Source organism: Balaenoptera acutorostrata, chromosome 3 (genome assembly GCF_949987535.1).
Source record: "Balaenoptera acutorostrata chromosome 3, mBalAcu1.1, whole genome shotgun sequence".
Lineage (NCBI taxonomy): Eukaryota > Metazoa > Chordata > Mammalia > Artiodactyla > Balaenopteridae > Balaenoptera > Balaenoptera acutorostrata.
In genome coordinates, this window is record NC_080066.1 from 154,191,374 (window position 1) to 154,209,106 (window position 17,733).

Below are 17,733 nucleotides of genomic sequence, written 5' to 3' on the forward strand. Positions count from 1 at the left end.
CTACAGACTCCTGCAGAAAAGGAGAGGAAGAAAAAGAGAGATAATGTACAAGGTGTTTAAGGCATTTTCAAGGGAGAGTGAATGGGAACCAGTCCAGCTGATAAAATGTATTAGTCAAAACACTTTGAGTTTTGTGGGGTTCTTTGTGAATTTATTTATTTATTTATATTTTATTTTTGGCTGCATTGGGTCTTCGTTGCTGTGTACGGGCTTTTCTCTAGCTGCGGCGAGCGGGGGCTACTCTTCGTTGCGGTGTGCGGGCTTCTCATTGCGGTGGCTTCTCTTGTTGCGGAGCACGGGCTCTAGGCGTGCAGGCTTCAGTAGTTGTGGCGCACGAGCTTAGTTGCTCTGCGGCATGTGGGATCTTCCCAGACCAGGGCTTGAACCTGTGTCCCCTGTATTGGCAGGCTTATTCTTAACCACTGTGCCACCAGGGAAGTCCCAAAACACTTTGAGTTTTAAGTGATAGAAGCTGAAATCAAGCTGGATCCTAACTGTAAAGGCGATTTTTCAGTTCATACAACTAAAAGGTCTAGAAATTGATGTTGTGGGCTTATGAAGCATCATTAATCATACTTTCTACTTGTCTCCAGGTCTTGCCTCCACAACTAAATGAGAAATTATAGAAAAAAATCAAAGATAGCAAAATACCGACTTTATTGCTGATAAAGATAAATTGGAGAATACATCTTGGGAATATGGTACAATTCTACCTTTCACGGCTAAGTCTTTCTCATCTGTCTTATTTATTCTAAAGATTTTCTTTGTTGATATTTTGTTAATTTTGATAATTAAAACAAAATTTTTAAGGAAGAAATAAAAAGACCTTTTAATGTACCACAAAAACAAAAACAAAAAATAACTTGGCCTGCTTTTCAAGGTGAATACCTGTATTTGGCCCCAATCTGCCTTTCCAGTTTTATTCTTCACACATTTAGTTCCAGCCAAACTCTATGGATCAAAAATAGTACATTTTCCCATCACTACATCCTTATACCATTCTGTAGCATTTATCCTGTTAGTTTACTATCATTACTTGACGAAAGTATAAGTTGTCTTATTCACTATTGTATCCCAGTGCCTTGGTAAACAGTAGACACTTAAACATAAAGAACAAATATTGTAAAAGAATGAAAGAATGAACAGACCCCCTGCTCCTCACCTGTATGTTTACATGTTCAAACCCTTTTCTCCTACAGGGCTCAGCTCAACTCAGCCTTTCTGCAACCTTCCCTGATGACATCCCAAGCAGATGTCATTAGGCTTTCTCTTCCTTCTATTCTTCATCCCCTGGACTCATGTTCCTAAAAGATGTAATTCAGAGGAAGCTCTGGCTAAATGCACAGTTTTAATTCCTAGAGAATGAATTTTTGTGGCTCTTCCTATCCTAGTGATCTGAACACTAGAGAAAAAAGCCCTGTTTCTTCTCCACTGAGGTTTTTTTTTTCCTTTTTTATTTTTATTTTTTTATTTTTTAACATCGTTATTGGAGTATAATTGCTTTACAATGGTGTGTTAGTTTCTGCTTTATAACAAAGTGAATCAGCTATACGCATGCATATATCCCCATATCTCCTCCCTCTTGCGTCTCCCTCCCACCCTCTCTATCCCACCCCTCTAGGTGGAGCTCACACAGCCGCCTTCCCAAGTCATCAGGTCCTTATTGCTTCTCCTTTGAACCCTATTCAGTTCTTTCTAGTTGTCCAAGATTGAAAGTGCCCTACAAGCAAAAGACCCTTTGCATTTAGGGGGGCGGGGGGGGGGCGCTGTTGGAAGAGGCAGGGTGTGGAAGAAGAGGAAAAGGCAGAGACCCTTCTTTTCACCCTCCTTCTCCCCACCCCACCTAACCTGCAGGAGTCTTGAGAGCCACTCCTAGAAGGTACTTAAACAGCCCAGTATAGGATGGCTATCTCTTTACTCCAGCCTTTTAACATTGGTTGACCAATAAGTCATGCTGTTTACTGAATATGTGTGATGTTTCAGATTTTTAGTGTTCTCTATAGTAGTTCCACTCTCCTCACTGTCCTTTATTTGATAGACTTATAGTCGGCCCTCGGTATCCGCCGGTCTGCATCCACGGATCAAAATATTTAGAAAAAAAAAATTCAGAAAGTTCCAAAAAGCAAAACTTGAATTTGCTATATAGTCCAGCAACTGTTTACATAGCATTTACATTATATTAGGTATTAGAAGTAATCTAGAGATGATTTAAAGTATATGGGAGGATGTGTGTAGGTTATATGCAGATACTGTGCCATTTTATATAAGGGACTTCAGCATCCTTGGATTTTGGTATCCACGGAGGTCCTGGAACCAATCCCTTGTAGATACCAAGGGACGACTGTACTGGCATCCCCTACCTGGGTGGCTAGTATGGGGAATGCATAATGTCAGGCCAACATCTCCCTGCTCTAAATTCTAACGTCTGTTTACCTCTGCTATGACACATTACCATGCCTCTTATGCCTCTTATGGTTGTTTGTATACTTGTCTTACCTCCTGTATTAGATTGTAAGCTTTTGAGGGTCAGAGACTGAGCCTTACACATCTTTATATCCTTACACTTTCTTGTACAAAGTGCTCAGTAAATGTTTGGTGAATAAGTGGCTAGATCAGTGCTGTCCGCAACATGGTAGCCACAAGCCACGTGTGGATTTTAAATTTTTAAATTAATTAAAATTAAATAAAATGAAAAATTCAGTACCTCAGTCATACTAGCCACATTTCAAATACTCAAAAGCCACATGTGGCTCGTGGCTCCCATATTGGACAACACAGGACAAAATGGTTGTCCCAGAAGATTCAAAGATGTGATAGAGACCCAAACTTGGTCAGTGGGGAAAAAAAAAAAAAAAAAAGAAGTACAAAGAAAGGCATATTCTTGATTATCCTCTTAGGCTCTTTTGTAGCTGTCAAGCCTCTTTTGTTTAGATCTAGAGATTTACCACAGATGCTGTTCTTAAACTAATTTGTGGTACTGGGAGGGGCATATTTTAATGCCTTGGGAATCTCAAAAGCTCAGAGCTTCTGAATTACTAGTGTCTAACCAATCAGAGCTGGGCTGGCTGAGAGGAAGGGACTTTTAAAGCAGATCCTAGCGTTACCATTTTATTTTCTGAGATATGCTCATGACTAGATACTGGAGAGAGGTCTTGCTTCCCTACACTTACCTAGCCCCCAGCCCCCCACCTGCTTGGCTGGCAGTTCTGACTTGGCTTATAGAGCTGCTATAGCCCTGGGGAACAGAGCCAAACATGCGGAAGTGGTTACATGTACCAGCTCCCAGGGAAGCTGTGGGCTAGCAGGGGGAGTGGGTGGGGTCCTGCCTGTTGGCTTTTCAAAGAAGCCAAATCTTTGAAGTTTTGTTTTAGCAGCTGCCAGGTATGCTGTTTCAGCACTTCACAGACTCTCTCACTATGTTCCCATATCACATTTTTTCTTTACTATATGTGCATAGTATACACAATGGAGCTTGGTTGTTGGGAGGGTAAATATAAAATTGTGGAGTAAGGTGCTAAACACAGCCCTCTTTTTCTTTTTTTCTGTGACTCTGCTGTGAAATAGCCACTTTTAATGCTCTCTTTTCCCTTCCCAGCTCTGATCTTTTCTGATCACCTGCCAAAGGAGAGGCAAACACAGTCCTCTTCTATTTGGGAAAATAGTAAGTTTTGAAAAACTGGAGCTCCTACATTTCTCTGATGAATTAGAGCATCATTCTGAGAATAGAACATCTCCCTTTTCCAAAAGAACAGTTGACACCCCCCAACAAGCAACCCTGATACTTTCAGACTTGGAGTAAATTTCTTGAATGTAGATCTTGTGCACCACTGGATCCTCAGCATTTAGGGCAATGTCAACCATAAATATTTGTTAGATGATTGCACTTGCAGCTGCTAAGCTGGTGGGGGGAAGGACTGGGTAGGTAAAGCACCCCTCTAAAGCCCACACTCTGAGCTTTCTCTGCTTCCTTTCTTCTTTGCTTAAGTAGTCCCTTTCTCCCATCCAGTCTACAGTTAGCTCAGACCTTTTCCAGCTGCCCCCAAATATGCTCCTTCCTCTGAACTCCACTCTTTTTTGAGTATAGTATATACTCCCCTGAGTAATCATCTTCTATGCCTTTGTTCTTGATCTCCTGAACTGTAAGTCTGTTAAAGGCACAGGCTGTGTTTTATTCCTACCCAAAGAACCCTGGACCGGGAACAGGAAGACCTAGGTGCCAATCCCAGGTCCACCTGGAACTTCCTGACTGGAGGTAAATCATTTGACTGAACTTAAGCCTAATTTTGCCAGGTGGGAAGCAAGGGTGCTCGGATTGTCATGGGAGTTCAATGAGATCATCTACATGAACATGCTTTGTAAACTACAAAGTACTACACACGACTAGGTCTTTTCAGTATTAATAATACTTATTATCACTATAAAATAGTAATGTTTGTTTACACTGCTGATGATACAGAGACTAATCTCTCCCAGAGTTGAGGTAAATCACAAGTTCAATCCCACATTACTCAGCTTGGCACAGGTTTAAAGCATTAAATGGTCCATTCCAGGCACTCTCTGTCATCACCTCTCTTTCAGTCTGCAGGTTCTTCCTTTCAGACCTGTGGGGTCATTGTTTTTCTTAGTAGTCTCCCCCTTTTTCTCCTCTCAGGCTCAGGCTGAGCTCTGTCTTTTAACCCCCTCAGTTCTTAAAGAAGCAAAGCCATCCCATCCCGTTTCCCAGTTTTGGCTGGAATTGCCTTGCTGGTGGATCCTTCTCTCCTCAGCCTGGCCATCCGCTTCCCATTGCTCTGCCCGTCAACAGCACTTGGCCCCGTCATCATCCTCCCCCTGTCCAGCCCCCCATCTTCATGCTCAGCTTGGCTCAGCACCCCTTCCTGTTTTCCTCTCCCTTCCCTTGCTTTTCTGCCACGCTATTTCCCTTTAACCCTCCCTTTCCATTTATCTCATCCTGCATTTTCTTTCTTTCTCTAGGCTCAGACCTTTCGTCCAGAAAGGATGGTCCCCCTTTTAAGACTCTGTCTGGTGCATTTCCACGTACCTCTCACCCTGTCCCTATCACCTTAAGGCATCTCCTTCTCAGAGGAAAGTAGATAAAAAAAGCACTGCCATTTTTTTTGTTCTATCATATGGCTTCAGGAGGTCCAAATTCTTTTACTTCAAAATATCTACGCTCTCACATTTAAATGTTGTGACCTAGTGTTTGAGAACAGGTATTCTATAGAGGCAGACCAATTTGGATCCCTCCCCTTTTTAGCCACTTACTAGCTATGTTGCTTAGGGCATGTTCTTTGAACCTACTGTACTTATGCCTAAATGAGGATAAAATGCCTAATTCCTAGGGATGTCCTAAGGAGCAAATGAAAATTAAATGACATAGGAAAGCATTTTTACAGGGCCTGCCTCTGTAAATGAGAATTACTGTAAACCTGTCCACATCATCTATCCATACCCAGTTTTACAGGTATGAAAAATTGAGACCTAGAGAAGTTAAGTGGATTGTGCAAATTCTCATGCCTACCTGGTGGTAAAGCAAGGATGAGAACCCACTTCTAATTCTCAGCCTGATGAATTTTCCATTTGATTCCTCTAACTTCTCAAAGGGTTGTTTGTTCTAGTTTCCCTTCTTCAGGTGGAACATAAGACTACTCCAGAGAGAGGAATGTTCATTTCTTCATGCATTTGTTCATTCAGCAAACACTGCATGACTGTGACATTGCCAGGCTTTGAGCGGACAGAGACCAGAATGATGACCAGCCTTAAATGGTTGGTCCGGTGAGTAAGAAATAGTCGTTGTGAAGAATAGTCACAGTACCAAAAACATGCCAGTGAAAGGCATCTTGGGACCTCGAGGAATAAGCTCTATCAGAGGAAGACCAGAGTAGACTTTGCAGAGGATGGATTATTGTTTTTTAACTAAGTGAGCATCTCAGAGCCTTGTGTGAAGGCAGGGAGGTATGGAAGAGCATGCCTGAGTGCACCATTGTGGGAGCATGGCGTGCACGTAGGGGAGGGTTGAGGATGAGATGGAAAAGTTCAAGTGCCTGATATGTCATGTTAAGGGGATTTTATCCCATTATCTGCCCTTTTAATTAACGTCAACCAAAGAATTCAGCAGAGTTTTTTGAGTTTTGGGGTTTTATTTTTTAACATTTCTGGGTTTTCATATGTACTACTTCAATTGTCTTTCCCTTCCCCGTTCATATCTGGCAAATTCTTTGTGTCATTCTGGATCAACCCCAATTCCAACCCTTACTCTGTGCACCTTCTACTGCCATCCCACACGGAGGCTGCCTACTTGCCTGTAGCTCTGTCATTTCCATTGTATTACAGATTTTCACGTCTTTCCTTTACCACCTCCTTAGAAGTCCGAACTTATACATCTTTATAGTCCTATCTCTTAATGTGGCATCTGACACATAGTATCCACTAATTTAATGTATGCCAAATGAATTTAAATATCTAGATTCATAATCACAGAGCAGACTTCCACCTAGGCAGCTCTTTTACTAATACCTGTCTTGGGTACCACAAAAATTTAGGTGGATTAGGTTGACTTTCTTCTTTAACCAGCCACAACTCAACGTGCTTGCCATCTTTAGGATTTGAGCTTTGGCTGCCTCTAGACAAGAACCCTAACACTGAGCTGGTTAAAAACCTGCTGTGGGAGCAGTTGTCACCTGTTTTACACTTGCAACACACTTCCACATACTAGGATTTTCCTCAACACACTTTAAGGAGTTAAAAGACTCAAAACAGTACTCAACCAGGTGAATTCCACATGGTGGAATCAGTTTTAAAGTAGAGTAGTGTCTCACAGTGTCCCATTAAGCTGCTGCGATTTTACTCCTCACCTGGTCATCCTTCAGGGCTGTGTGGCTGTGTGAGTGGTATTATTTATTTACTGCCCTGATTAGACTCTAATATACTCATGAGGAAAAGTTTCCCCATAGTCGAACAAACGCACAGTATCTGTATTTGGCACCAGCTCGATGTCACGTTTCTCCCCTTACACGTTGCAGATATAGCTTGCTGTACACCATGCTGCCAGCTGCAACCAGCTCAGCGTTCATCTGCCAAACAGAGCCGTAACACTGTATTAAAATACGTAGTTAAGTATACTTCATATACTACTCATCACACTTTACATTCTTGTGAAGTTTTCTCAGTACGGAATAGTTGAGAATCTCTCTCTTAAGGCTTTAATGAAGAGATGCATTGTAATCTAGCAGCACACCATCATCATAACGTACCCTGACGCATGCTTTGGTAGAATAGCGGGCCACTCTGATAGGATAATGCGTTAAAGCTGATTTCTCTTTTCCTTTTCAAATTTATCTAAATAGTTGCATAAGTGATCTGTTGCTGCCTAATAAATTATCTCAAACTTTAGCAGCCAAACAATAAACATTTATTATCTCATTTTCTGTGGGTCGGGAATTGAGGAGCAGCTTAACTGTGTGGTTCTGCCTCAGGCTTTTTCATGAGGTGACAGTTAAGATGTCAGCCAGAAGGGCTGCAGTCATCTGAAGGCTTGCCTGAGGCCAAAGGATCCACTGCCATGGTGCTCACCCTCATGTGGATGATGAGTTCATGCCGGCTATTGGCAGGAGGCCTCAGTTCTTCAACAGATGGACTTCTCCTCAGGGCTGCCTGTGTGTCCTCATGACATGGCAGCTGGCTTCCCCCAGAATGAGTGACTTAAGAGAAAGACAAAAGCCACGCGTCTTTTATGACCTAGCTCAGAAGTCATACACAGTCTTTTTTTTTTAAATTTTTTAATTGTGGAAAAATATACATAACATAAAACTTACCATTTTAAGTGTACAGTTCAGTAGCATTAAGTGCATTACATTACTGTGCATCACCACTATCCACTTCAAGAACTCTTTTCATCTTGCGAAACCGAAACTCTGTACCAATTAAAAAATAACTCCCCATTCTCTCTCTGTCAGCCCCTGGCAACCATCCTTCCACTTCCTGTCTCTATAAATTTGACCGCTCTAGGTACCTCCTGTGAGTGGAATTATACAATGTGTGTCCTTTTCTGCCTGGCTTATTTCATTTAGCACAGTGTCCTCAAGGTTCATCCATGTTGTAACGTGTCAGAATTTCCTTTCTTTTAAGGCTGAATAATGTTCCATTGTATGTCTATACCACATTTTGTTTATCCACTCATCTGTCGATGGACACTTGGCTGGCTTCTGCCTTTTGGCTGTTGTGAGTAATGCTGCTGTTAACAGGTGTACAAATAGTTGTTCATGGCCCTACTTTCAGTTCTTCTGGATATATACCCAGAGTGGAATTGCTGAATCATATGATAATTCTGTTTTTTTCCAAGCTTAATTAATTCACTTTATCTTTCTGGTATAAATACTGTACGTGGTGACCATAGCTGGAGCTTGGGTCTTCTTCGCAGAGACTCTGGTATGGCTCTTTACTAAATGGTCAGTGAATTCCTGATGGGGAGACTTGGTGAACATGGTCTCTTTCTAGAGGTCAAGGTGAGTAGCTGTAAGTCTTGGAGATGGCATCAAAGGTGGCCGTGGTGAAGTTGCACAGGCTGGCAGTGCAGCCTGCAGACAAGGTGTACTAGTGCTTGATACTGGCCACCAGCTTCTTGGGCACAAGAGCCCAGAGAATGCCAGTGCCTTTGGGGTGGGGATGAGATATACCAGCACAGAGCCACAGTGGCTGGTCACCTTGCAAAGGACAGTGTGGGGCTTGCTGATCTTGCTTCCTCAGTAGCCTCACTGCATGGCAACAGGGGAGAGTTTGGCCAGCGTAATGGCCCCGTGGACGGCCGTGGCTGCCCCCTTGGATCGCTTACCAAAATTGACATGGCCCTTGTAGTCCCTAGTGGCAACAGATGCCTTGAACCTGGTCTGCTGGCCAGCGTGGGTCTGCTTTTGCACAGGTGTAGTCTTCAAGCTCGCCCTTTAGGGTCAGCCTCAGGAAAAAGCCCGTGATTTCAGACTACGTGACGGACGAGGAGAAGAGATGTATTTCCTCCAGGGACTTGGTCTCCATGTCCGTGACCAAGCAGCCTGGCTCGGGGACAGGGAGCCACTTCTTGTCCTCAGCCTCCCCTCAACAAGCTCTGTGGCCTTGGTTCCAGCCTGAGCGTAGCTGCAGCTTTGGCACCGGAAGCTGCCCCCCATACCTCTGTGGAGCTGCTGCGGCCACCTTCTGGTCTCCTGGAACACCAGCATCATCCACCATTTGGTGTTTTCTTGGAGCAGAAAGGCAATTCTATTTTTAATTTTTTGAGGAACCTCCATACTGTTTTCCAGAGTAGCTATACCATTTAACATTTCCACCAGCAGTGCACAAGGGTTCCAGTTTCTCCACATCTTCGCCGACACTTTTTTTTTTTTATAGTAGCCATCCTGATGGGTGTGAGGTGGTATCTCATTGTGGATTTTCATTTGTGTTTCCCTCATGATTAATGATGTTGAGCATCTTTGCATATGCTTCTTGGCTGTTTGTGTATCTTTTTTAGAAAAATGCCTGTTCAGGTCCTTTGCCCATTTTTAAATCGAGTTTGGCTTTTTGTTGTGGAGTTTTAGGAGTTCTGTATGTATTTTGAATATATTTGGATTATCAGATGTATGATTTGAAAATATCTTCTCCCATTCTGTAGGTTGCATTTTTACTCTGTTGATAGTATCCTTTGATGCACAAAAGTTTTTAATTTTGATGAAGAACAATTTTTTAATTTTTTCTTTTGTTGCCTGTGGCTTTGGCATATATCCAAGAAATCATTGCCAAATCCAATGCTGTGAAGCTTTTTTGCCATTTGTTTTCATTGAAGAGTTTTATAGTTTTAGCTCTTACGTTTAGGTCTTTCAAACATGCTATCATTTTTGCAATATCCTATTGTTTACACAGGCCAGCTCCATTCAGTGTGGGAGGGGATTACCCAGGATATGAATACCAGGAGGTGGGGATCATTGGGGGCCATCTTGGAAGCTGGTTCCTACAATCATTCAGGTATATAGTTTTAAAAGTTAAGTAATTCTATAAAGTTTATAATGAAAATGGGAATCCCCTGCCCCTTCTTCTCCCACTGCTACCCAACCTTAATTTCCACACTCCAGAGATAACCACTTTCAACTTTTTTTTTCAGCTGTTTCTTCTGTTACTTGCCTTCATATTTCTAAATCTTATGTTTATCTGCCATTTGGGGGCTTTTTATTTTATATATTATTTATTTATTAAATTCCTATCAGAAGGTGGAAGTTGAGCATTCTTGTGCTGCCTCCTCCTGCCCCCACCCCCAACCACACAGGCACACTCTTCTCTTCCTCCCATCCCTGCAGTGAACACATAGTACAATTTGATCAGTGTTTACTGTTTTCATTATCATGACTGGGCCCTTGGAAACTTTTGGGCCTCTCAGAGTCATCATTTCTTCTTTCCTATTGGTCCATTTCTCTGTCATTTTGTCTGACTTGGTACATGTTGTGAAGTTAAGAAATTTTCCAAGTGTCAAATTTCTTGCAGGTTAAGACAATTTACACAGGGCTATATGGGAGGGGAGGATATGTATATGTATATATATATATTTTCTTTTTTAAGTACAGTTTTTTTTAAATTAATTAGTTTATTTATTTATTTTGGGCTGTGTTGGGTCTTCGCTTCTGTGTGAGGGCTTTCTCCAGTTGTGGCAAGTGGGGGCCACTCTTCATCGCGGTGAGCGGGCCTCTCACCATCGTGGCCTCTCTTGTTGCGGAGCACAGGCTCCAGACGCGCAGGCTCAGTAGTTGTGGCTCACGGGCCCAGTTGCTCCGCGGCATGTGGGATCTTCCCAGACCAGGGCTCGAACCCATGTCCCCTGCATTGGCAGGCAGATTCTCAACCACTGCGCCACCAGGGAAGCCCTATGTATACATATTAATATATATATATACACACATACATGTGTAGATTATATATGCTCCTATTTTCTATTGACTGAAATATTTATGTTCATACTTTATAAAAACTAAGTGTATAAGTAATACACACATGTAGCCATGTCATAAAATAATCTAACAGAAACATATACAGATTATGAGGAGATTAAGTCCCCTCCTCAGAGGTAGCCACAGTTAAAAGGTTGATTTGTATGTTTTTCTGTGACTTTTCCTCCCTAATGTCACCATGTTTCTCTGGTTTGTTTATATAAGCTTATCTTTTTTTCTTTGGCCGGGCCACACAGCGGGATCTTAGTTCCCTGCCCAGGGATCAAACCTATGCCCCCTGCAGTGGAAGCACAGCGTCTTAACCACTGGACTGCCAGGGAAGTCCCTATGTAAGCTTATCTGAATATTCTTAACCACTATGTAGTTTTCCAAAGGATGAATGTACCATAATTTATTTCGCCATTCTCCTATTAAAGAGCACTAAGTTGTATCCAATTTAGGCATCTGCAGTGAACGCCTTGTACATATATCTTTGTACACATGTGCAAGTATTTCTATGGGATACATTCCAAGAAGTGGAATTCGTTGGATCAAATGATATATACACTTTGAATTTGTATAGATACTGTCAAATTGGCCTCAGAAGGGCCGTAAAAGGGCTGTACCACTACCCCCTCCAATCTGGAGCGTGCTCTTTCTTCACACACTCGCCAGCATCTATTCTACTAGACTATCACTTATTCCTTTCCTGCAAATTCTCTCCTGTTTTTTACTGATGGTGAAATTAGGCATAGACCTATCTTCAGATACATTATTTTAGAGATGCTTTGTTTTAGGCAAGAATATAACTGAGATGGGGCCAAGAAGCAGGAAGGTAAAAGTAATTCTCAGTGGGCTCTTTCTTTTCTTACTATCAATTAAGACCAGGAAGAATCCCTACGTGTTAGCTTCTTTCCCCTACACTGCACTGCTGAAGTGCTTTTCCCTCCTGCTTTTGTTTTTGATTGATTTCATCCAAGAGGCTTACCCTTTCCCCTCCCTCAGTAATGAATAACCAGAAAAGTCACAGAACCCGGCAAATTGAGTGAAGGAAGCTTAAGGAAAATATTAAAAAGGAAGAAAAGTGTTTGATGTACTTTTAATATAAAATGTGGAAAAAGTAGAAGAAGGGCGGGGGTTGGGGAAAGAGGGCGGAGAGAGATTATTCACGGTAATGGGAACCAAATGTTGGCCGGGAAAGCTGCAGCATTCTCACACTCTTCCTGTAACGCCATGGCTTTTCAAAGTGATAATAATGGAGCACCAACAGCACAGGACACGCCTTAACCCTTCCATACCTGAACAGCCCCAACTCAGCTTTTCCGAGGCGGTGTCCGCTTTGAAGTCCTGGCACATGGACGATGTCTGTGTCCCGCTTGCCCTCAGGACAAAGAGAAGGAAGGTGGAAGCAAGTAGTAGAACAGTAAGGGAGCACTCGCTTGCTGGAACTCCTCACAGTATGCTGCATTTCTCTTTCTGTGTGTTAGGCTTTTCTGCTGGACAAGCAGCAGCCTGCTTGACAGTAGCTTGCCAGGTTTGGATGATGATATCTTCTCCCCTTGCTGCCCAGAGCCGATGAGAAAACCCCCATGGGATAGGCAGGCAGTCTCCCTCCATCAGTAATGATCCCACAGCATGAAAAGGCCTCCACGGAGACCGAAGTCCCCCCCGGGTGCCCGTGTGCAAGTGTGCAAGTCCAGGCCTCTATCTTCTTGGAAGTCCACGCCTGCCGCTGTGGAATTGAGATGCAAAGACTGTTTGCAGCCGAAGGGCACTCCCTGACCATATGACCTCCAGGTGGTCAAGGACAGGCACTTTCCCCTTGGCCTAGCCATTTATCTATGGAGGGCGAATGAAAAGGGGTGAAGGAATGAATGCAGTTCCTGCTCCAGCTGGCTTTTACTTCCATATTGATTCAAATTTTGTTCAGGTGCCTTTAAAAGTCCATTGTGCCTGAGAATTAAACCTTATTTTTTAGGTCAAATATTCACCATTTCAGAGGTGAGGCAGTGGTAGCAGTAGGGCGGGCGGCGCCGCAGGGCAGACAGGTGCTTGGCTCTGCAGGTAGCTGGGCGGCTCCGGACCTCTTCAGCAGCAGTTGTCTCAGCTGTAACACGAGACAACTGTTAGTCTCTGCCTCCTTGGCATGTTAAAGGTTTCAGGGAGTTAAGGCATGGAGAATATTTAGCACCCCACCTGCCACCTACTCTTGTCTTCTCTGTCCATTGGTACCCTCATATTACCTACAGCTAAAACTGAAACATCTTTTTCTCAAATGTTTTGCAGAATCATCCTTGGGACGATTTTATAGTTTTACGTTTTACATTTAAGTAAACATTTTGAATTAATTTTTATATGAAGTCTGAGGCTTAGGTTGAGGTTCATTTTTTTTGCCTGTGGATGTACAATTGCTCCAGCACCATTTGTTAACAAACAAATGGCTTTAAGCAGGTTATCCTTCCTCCACTGTATTGACTTCTCCAGCTTTGTCAAGTCAGTTGAGCATTTTAGTGTGGCTCTTGGATGATTTTGGTATTCCTAAAACAAAGGTCTATAGCAATAATAATTTGTTAGAGAATCTTTAGCGAGGAATGTTTTAGGTTCTAGTTTTCTTCCTTGTACCTTTGGAGTCATACAGATTTAGGTTCAAAAGTGGCTCTTTCACTTACTGTGAGTGAAGTTAAACCTAAGTCATTTAACCTAAGCCTCAGTTTTCTCATCTCTAAAATGGAATGGTTATAATACCTTTCTCAATGGGTTTCTCTGAGGACTAACCAAGGTAGGGCATATAAAGGGCTTAGCTTGATAGGCATTTGGAAAGCCCTCAAGCTAATGTTGGTGATGGTAGTGAGACTTAGCTATCTCTGTGCTTGGCCATCCTAAGCCACACTCACTCATGCCCCTTGCCTTCCCCAAACCTTAACTTTACTCTTCATTATAGTTCATCATGAGCACATGAGTGATTCCAGTTAAAGCTGCTGTGCTGGGCCTTACTTAGATGGCGGTTTTGATCAGTAACACTGGTGTTTCTGAATCTAGGAGAGATCAGTCTTACAGCTGTAATTGTAGACCACCCCCACTGGGTTTCCTGTTGCTTCCTGCTCTTTCATATGCTCTTCCTTCTACCTGCAGAGTCCTTCCAGTTGTCAAAGTGCTGGTCATCTTTTGCGACCATTTCTACTTTGACGTCTTCCTTGATTTCCCCCGTAGGAAGCTGCTCCCCTCTCTTGTCTTCTAAAGCCAGTATCCTGTTCCCAGCACAGTGGCATACAGAGTATGGGGAGTAGCAGGAGTTCTTTTCTTCATTAAAAAAAAAATTACACGTTTTAAAAGTGCATAAATAAATAAAATATATCCAAATATGTTGACATGAACATTAAATGATAAAAGCAGGATAGTATAATCACAATTTACTATATATTTTCATAGTCAGCATGCATTAATTTTTATATTGCTTAGAGTGCCCTACAATTTGCTATTAATTCGGAAATATTTCTCCCTTATTTTGAAATGATACGATTCTATTCTGCCATTTGTTAAAGAGAGGAACAAAAGGAAAGGAAGGAGAAAGGGACTAACATTCACTGAGTGCCCAGCTCATGCCAGATCCTGTGCTTTGTATGATTTACCCTGTTTACTCCTGAAAACATGGCTGTAACATGGGTATTGTTACCCTCAAGTTCAGATAATGAAATAGCCTTAGAAATGTTAACATTTGAGTTCAGCTTTTTCTGATGTGAAAGTTCATGCTCTTTTCACGGCTTGAACTTCCCTACTTGTGGGAAGAGGAAAATCAGTACCAGTCTTTTCACAGTGGCATCCCAGGCTAGTCTAGACCCATTTATTAGTGATGATAACGTGCAAAGGAGAGGTGGAAATATTTCTGAAAATAAACTCTCACTGTTGGAAAGTAAGAACCAGTATTTCTGTGAACAAAAGTGAAGAAAAATGTCCCATCATTATGAACATGTACATTTTTTTACTTTTACGAGACGCTAATGTCATGCTTTGTGTGTGGGCAGAAAACATCAATAAGACTGAAGCAGCTAACTCTAAATAATATGGCTTACATTTACAATTTGGATTAAATTTCTTCTTGCTTTGTATGCTGCCTCTTCTGGATATAACTTAATTTCTGTCACAGATTAGAACCAGCAGGTCAGGCGGATTAGGATGGCTGTTTTGATGGTGGGTAATTCCATACAAGGGAAATATCGTGACTCTAGGGGATAGAAGTTGTAGATTTTTTTGGTCCTCTTGGTTTCTTACAATGGCCTGATCATACAGGTGCTGGTCAACATGTCTTATAAATGTGATTTGTCATTTTAGCTGTGGCTTAACATATGTTCAACAGCTTTGGTATTTCAGAAGAGAACCATCGCTTCTTGGACTTTTGGCTACGATCAAATGTAGAAGGGAAGGAACCAGAGTATCATGAAAAGGATGTAAAGAAGAAGTGATAATGAAAGATGTCCCTTTTAGCCTCCAGGCTATTTATGGACTCAGTGTGTGGGGAATCTGGCCATAGACAGACACAGAAATGAATCATACATTTCTTCATCAGTGTAATCATATATTACACTTCATCAGCAAGTGTAATGTTTGGAATTTGAGCTCTAGAGGTAAAGAGTTTTGTTTGATTCATCCCTAAAATACAAATTCTGTATTCCTATTTTTATTATATTCATACTACAAGTGATTAGCTTCTCCATACCAAGAGGACAAAGTTTACCATGTAGGAATATGGCCTGCCTGTTGATTTGTGAGAAATCCAGGTTACATCCCACTGAATCTCAAAAATAAGATGATATATAAGAAATAATAGGGGGCTTCCCTGGTCGCGCAGTGGTTAAGAATCCGCCTGCCAATGCAGGGGACACAGGTTCGAACCCCGGTCCGGGAAGATCCCACATGCTGCGGAGCAACTAAGCCCGTGTGCCACAACTACTAAGCCTTGTGTCACAACTGCTGAAGCCCATGTGCCTAGAGCCCATGCTCCGCAACAAGAGAAGCCACCACAGTGAGAAGCCTGAGCACCACAACGAAGAGTAGCCCCCGCTCACCTCAACTAGAGAAAGCCCACGTGCAGCAAAGAAGACCCAAAGCAGCCAAAAATAAATTAATTACGTAAATAAAATCTTTTTAAAATGCTGAAAAAAAAAAGAGAGAAAGAATAGTAACATGCTAATAGTAACATGCAGTGCTTATGATATGCCAGGCCCTAAATGCTTTATGTACCTTAACTCATTTAATAGCTAACTTTTACCTTGTGCCAGCAACTGTTCTCAAAGCTTCACATGTATTAACTGATTTAGTGCTCCCAGCTCCTCTGTGAGATAAGTACTGTTATCATCCCCATTTTACAGATGAAGAGACTAAGCTCAGAGCAATGAAGTGACTTGCCCAAAATGACGCATTGGTGAATGGCAGTCAGGATTCAAACTCAGACAAGTGGTAGCAGAATCCATGCTCTTAACCACTCTGCCGGTGATTCAGTGAGATGCATCAGAATCCCTTGAATGGCTTGTTAAAATAAAGATTGCTGGGCCCAACCTCAGAGCTTCTGATTTCAGTAGGTCTGGGGTGAGGTTCAGTTATTTTCACTTTTAACAAGTTCCCAGGTGATGCTGTGCTGTTGGTCCAGGTACCACACTTTGAGAACCACTGTCCTATGCTATGCTGCCTCTGCTGGGGCTGGAAAGGAATTAGTATTCAGTGCAAGCAGCTGAGGACCAGGATAATGAGTTTCAATGGTTTGATCTTATCAGAGGTGGGTGCCTGCATTTGGTGGCAGCTGTGACCTAGAACTGAACCCCTCTAGTAAAGCTTTTTTTTTTTTTTTTTTAATTACAGGTAAAGCAGATAACTTTTGATGAAATGGGTGAAATCCAAAATGGAAATTATAAGACTTCAAAAGATTTTTTTTTTTTTTTTTTGCCATCACCCGCTTTCCCCCCTTGGTGACCATACGTTTTTGTTTTTTATTTTTGAATTTTATTTTATTTATTTTTTTATACAGCAGGTTCTTATTAGTCATCACTTTTGTACACATCAGTGTATACATGTCAATCCCAATCTCCCAAATCATCACACCACCACCACCACCCCCCCGCCACTTTCGCCCCTTGGTGTCCATACGTTTGTTCTCTACATCTGTGTCTCACTTTCTGCCCTGCAAACTGGTTCATCTGTACCATTTTTCTAGATTCCACATATATGCCTTAATATACGATATTTGTTTTTCTCTCTCTGATTTAACTTCATTCGGTATGACAGTCTCTAGATCCATCCACGTCTCTACAAATGACCCAATTTCGTTCCTTTTTATGGCTGAGTAATATTCCATTGTATATATGTACCACATCTTCTTTATCCATTCGTCTGTCGATGGGCAGTTAGGTTGCTTCCATGACCTGGCTATTGTAAATAGTCCTGCAATGAACATTGGGGTGCATGTGTCTTTTTGAATTATGGTTTTCTCTGGGTATATGCCCAGTAGTGGAATTGCTGGGTCATATGGTAATTCTATTTTTAGTTTTTTAAGGAACCTCCATACTGTTCTCCGTAGTGTCTGTATCAGTTTACATTCCGACCAACAGTGCAGGAGGGTTCCCTCTTCTCCACACCGTCTCCAGCATTTCTCGTTTGTAGATTTTCAGATGATGCCCATTCTAACCAGTGTGAGGTGATACCTCATTGTAGTTTTGATTTGCATTTCTCTAATAATTAGTGACATTGAGCAGCTTTTCATGTGCCTCTTGGCCATCTGTATGTCTTCCTTGGAGAA

General features: G+C 42.1%; 1 protein-coding gene and 1 pseudogene across 12 annotated transcripts in view; one reads left to right on the top strand and one right to left on the bottom strand.

Annotated features, from left to right (window-relative positions):
• Window positions 1-17,733, top strand: part of TTLL5 (tubulin tyrosine ligase like 5) — a 325,193-nt gene that overhangs the window by 173,115 nt on the left and 134,345 nt on the right. The gene's annotated exons all lie outside the window — the stretch shown is intronic.
• On the bottom strand, window positions 8,352-9,084 carry LOC103014579 (40S ribosomal protein S2-like; annotated as a pseudogene).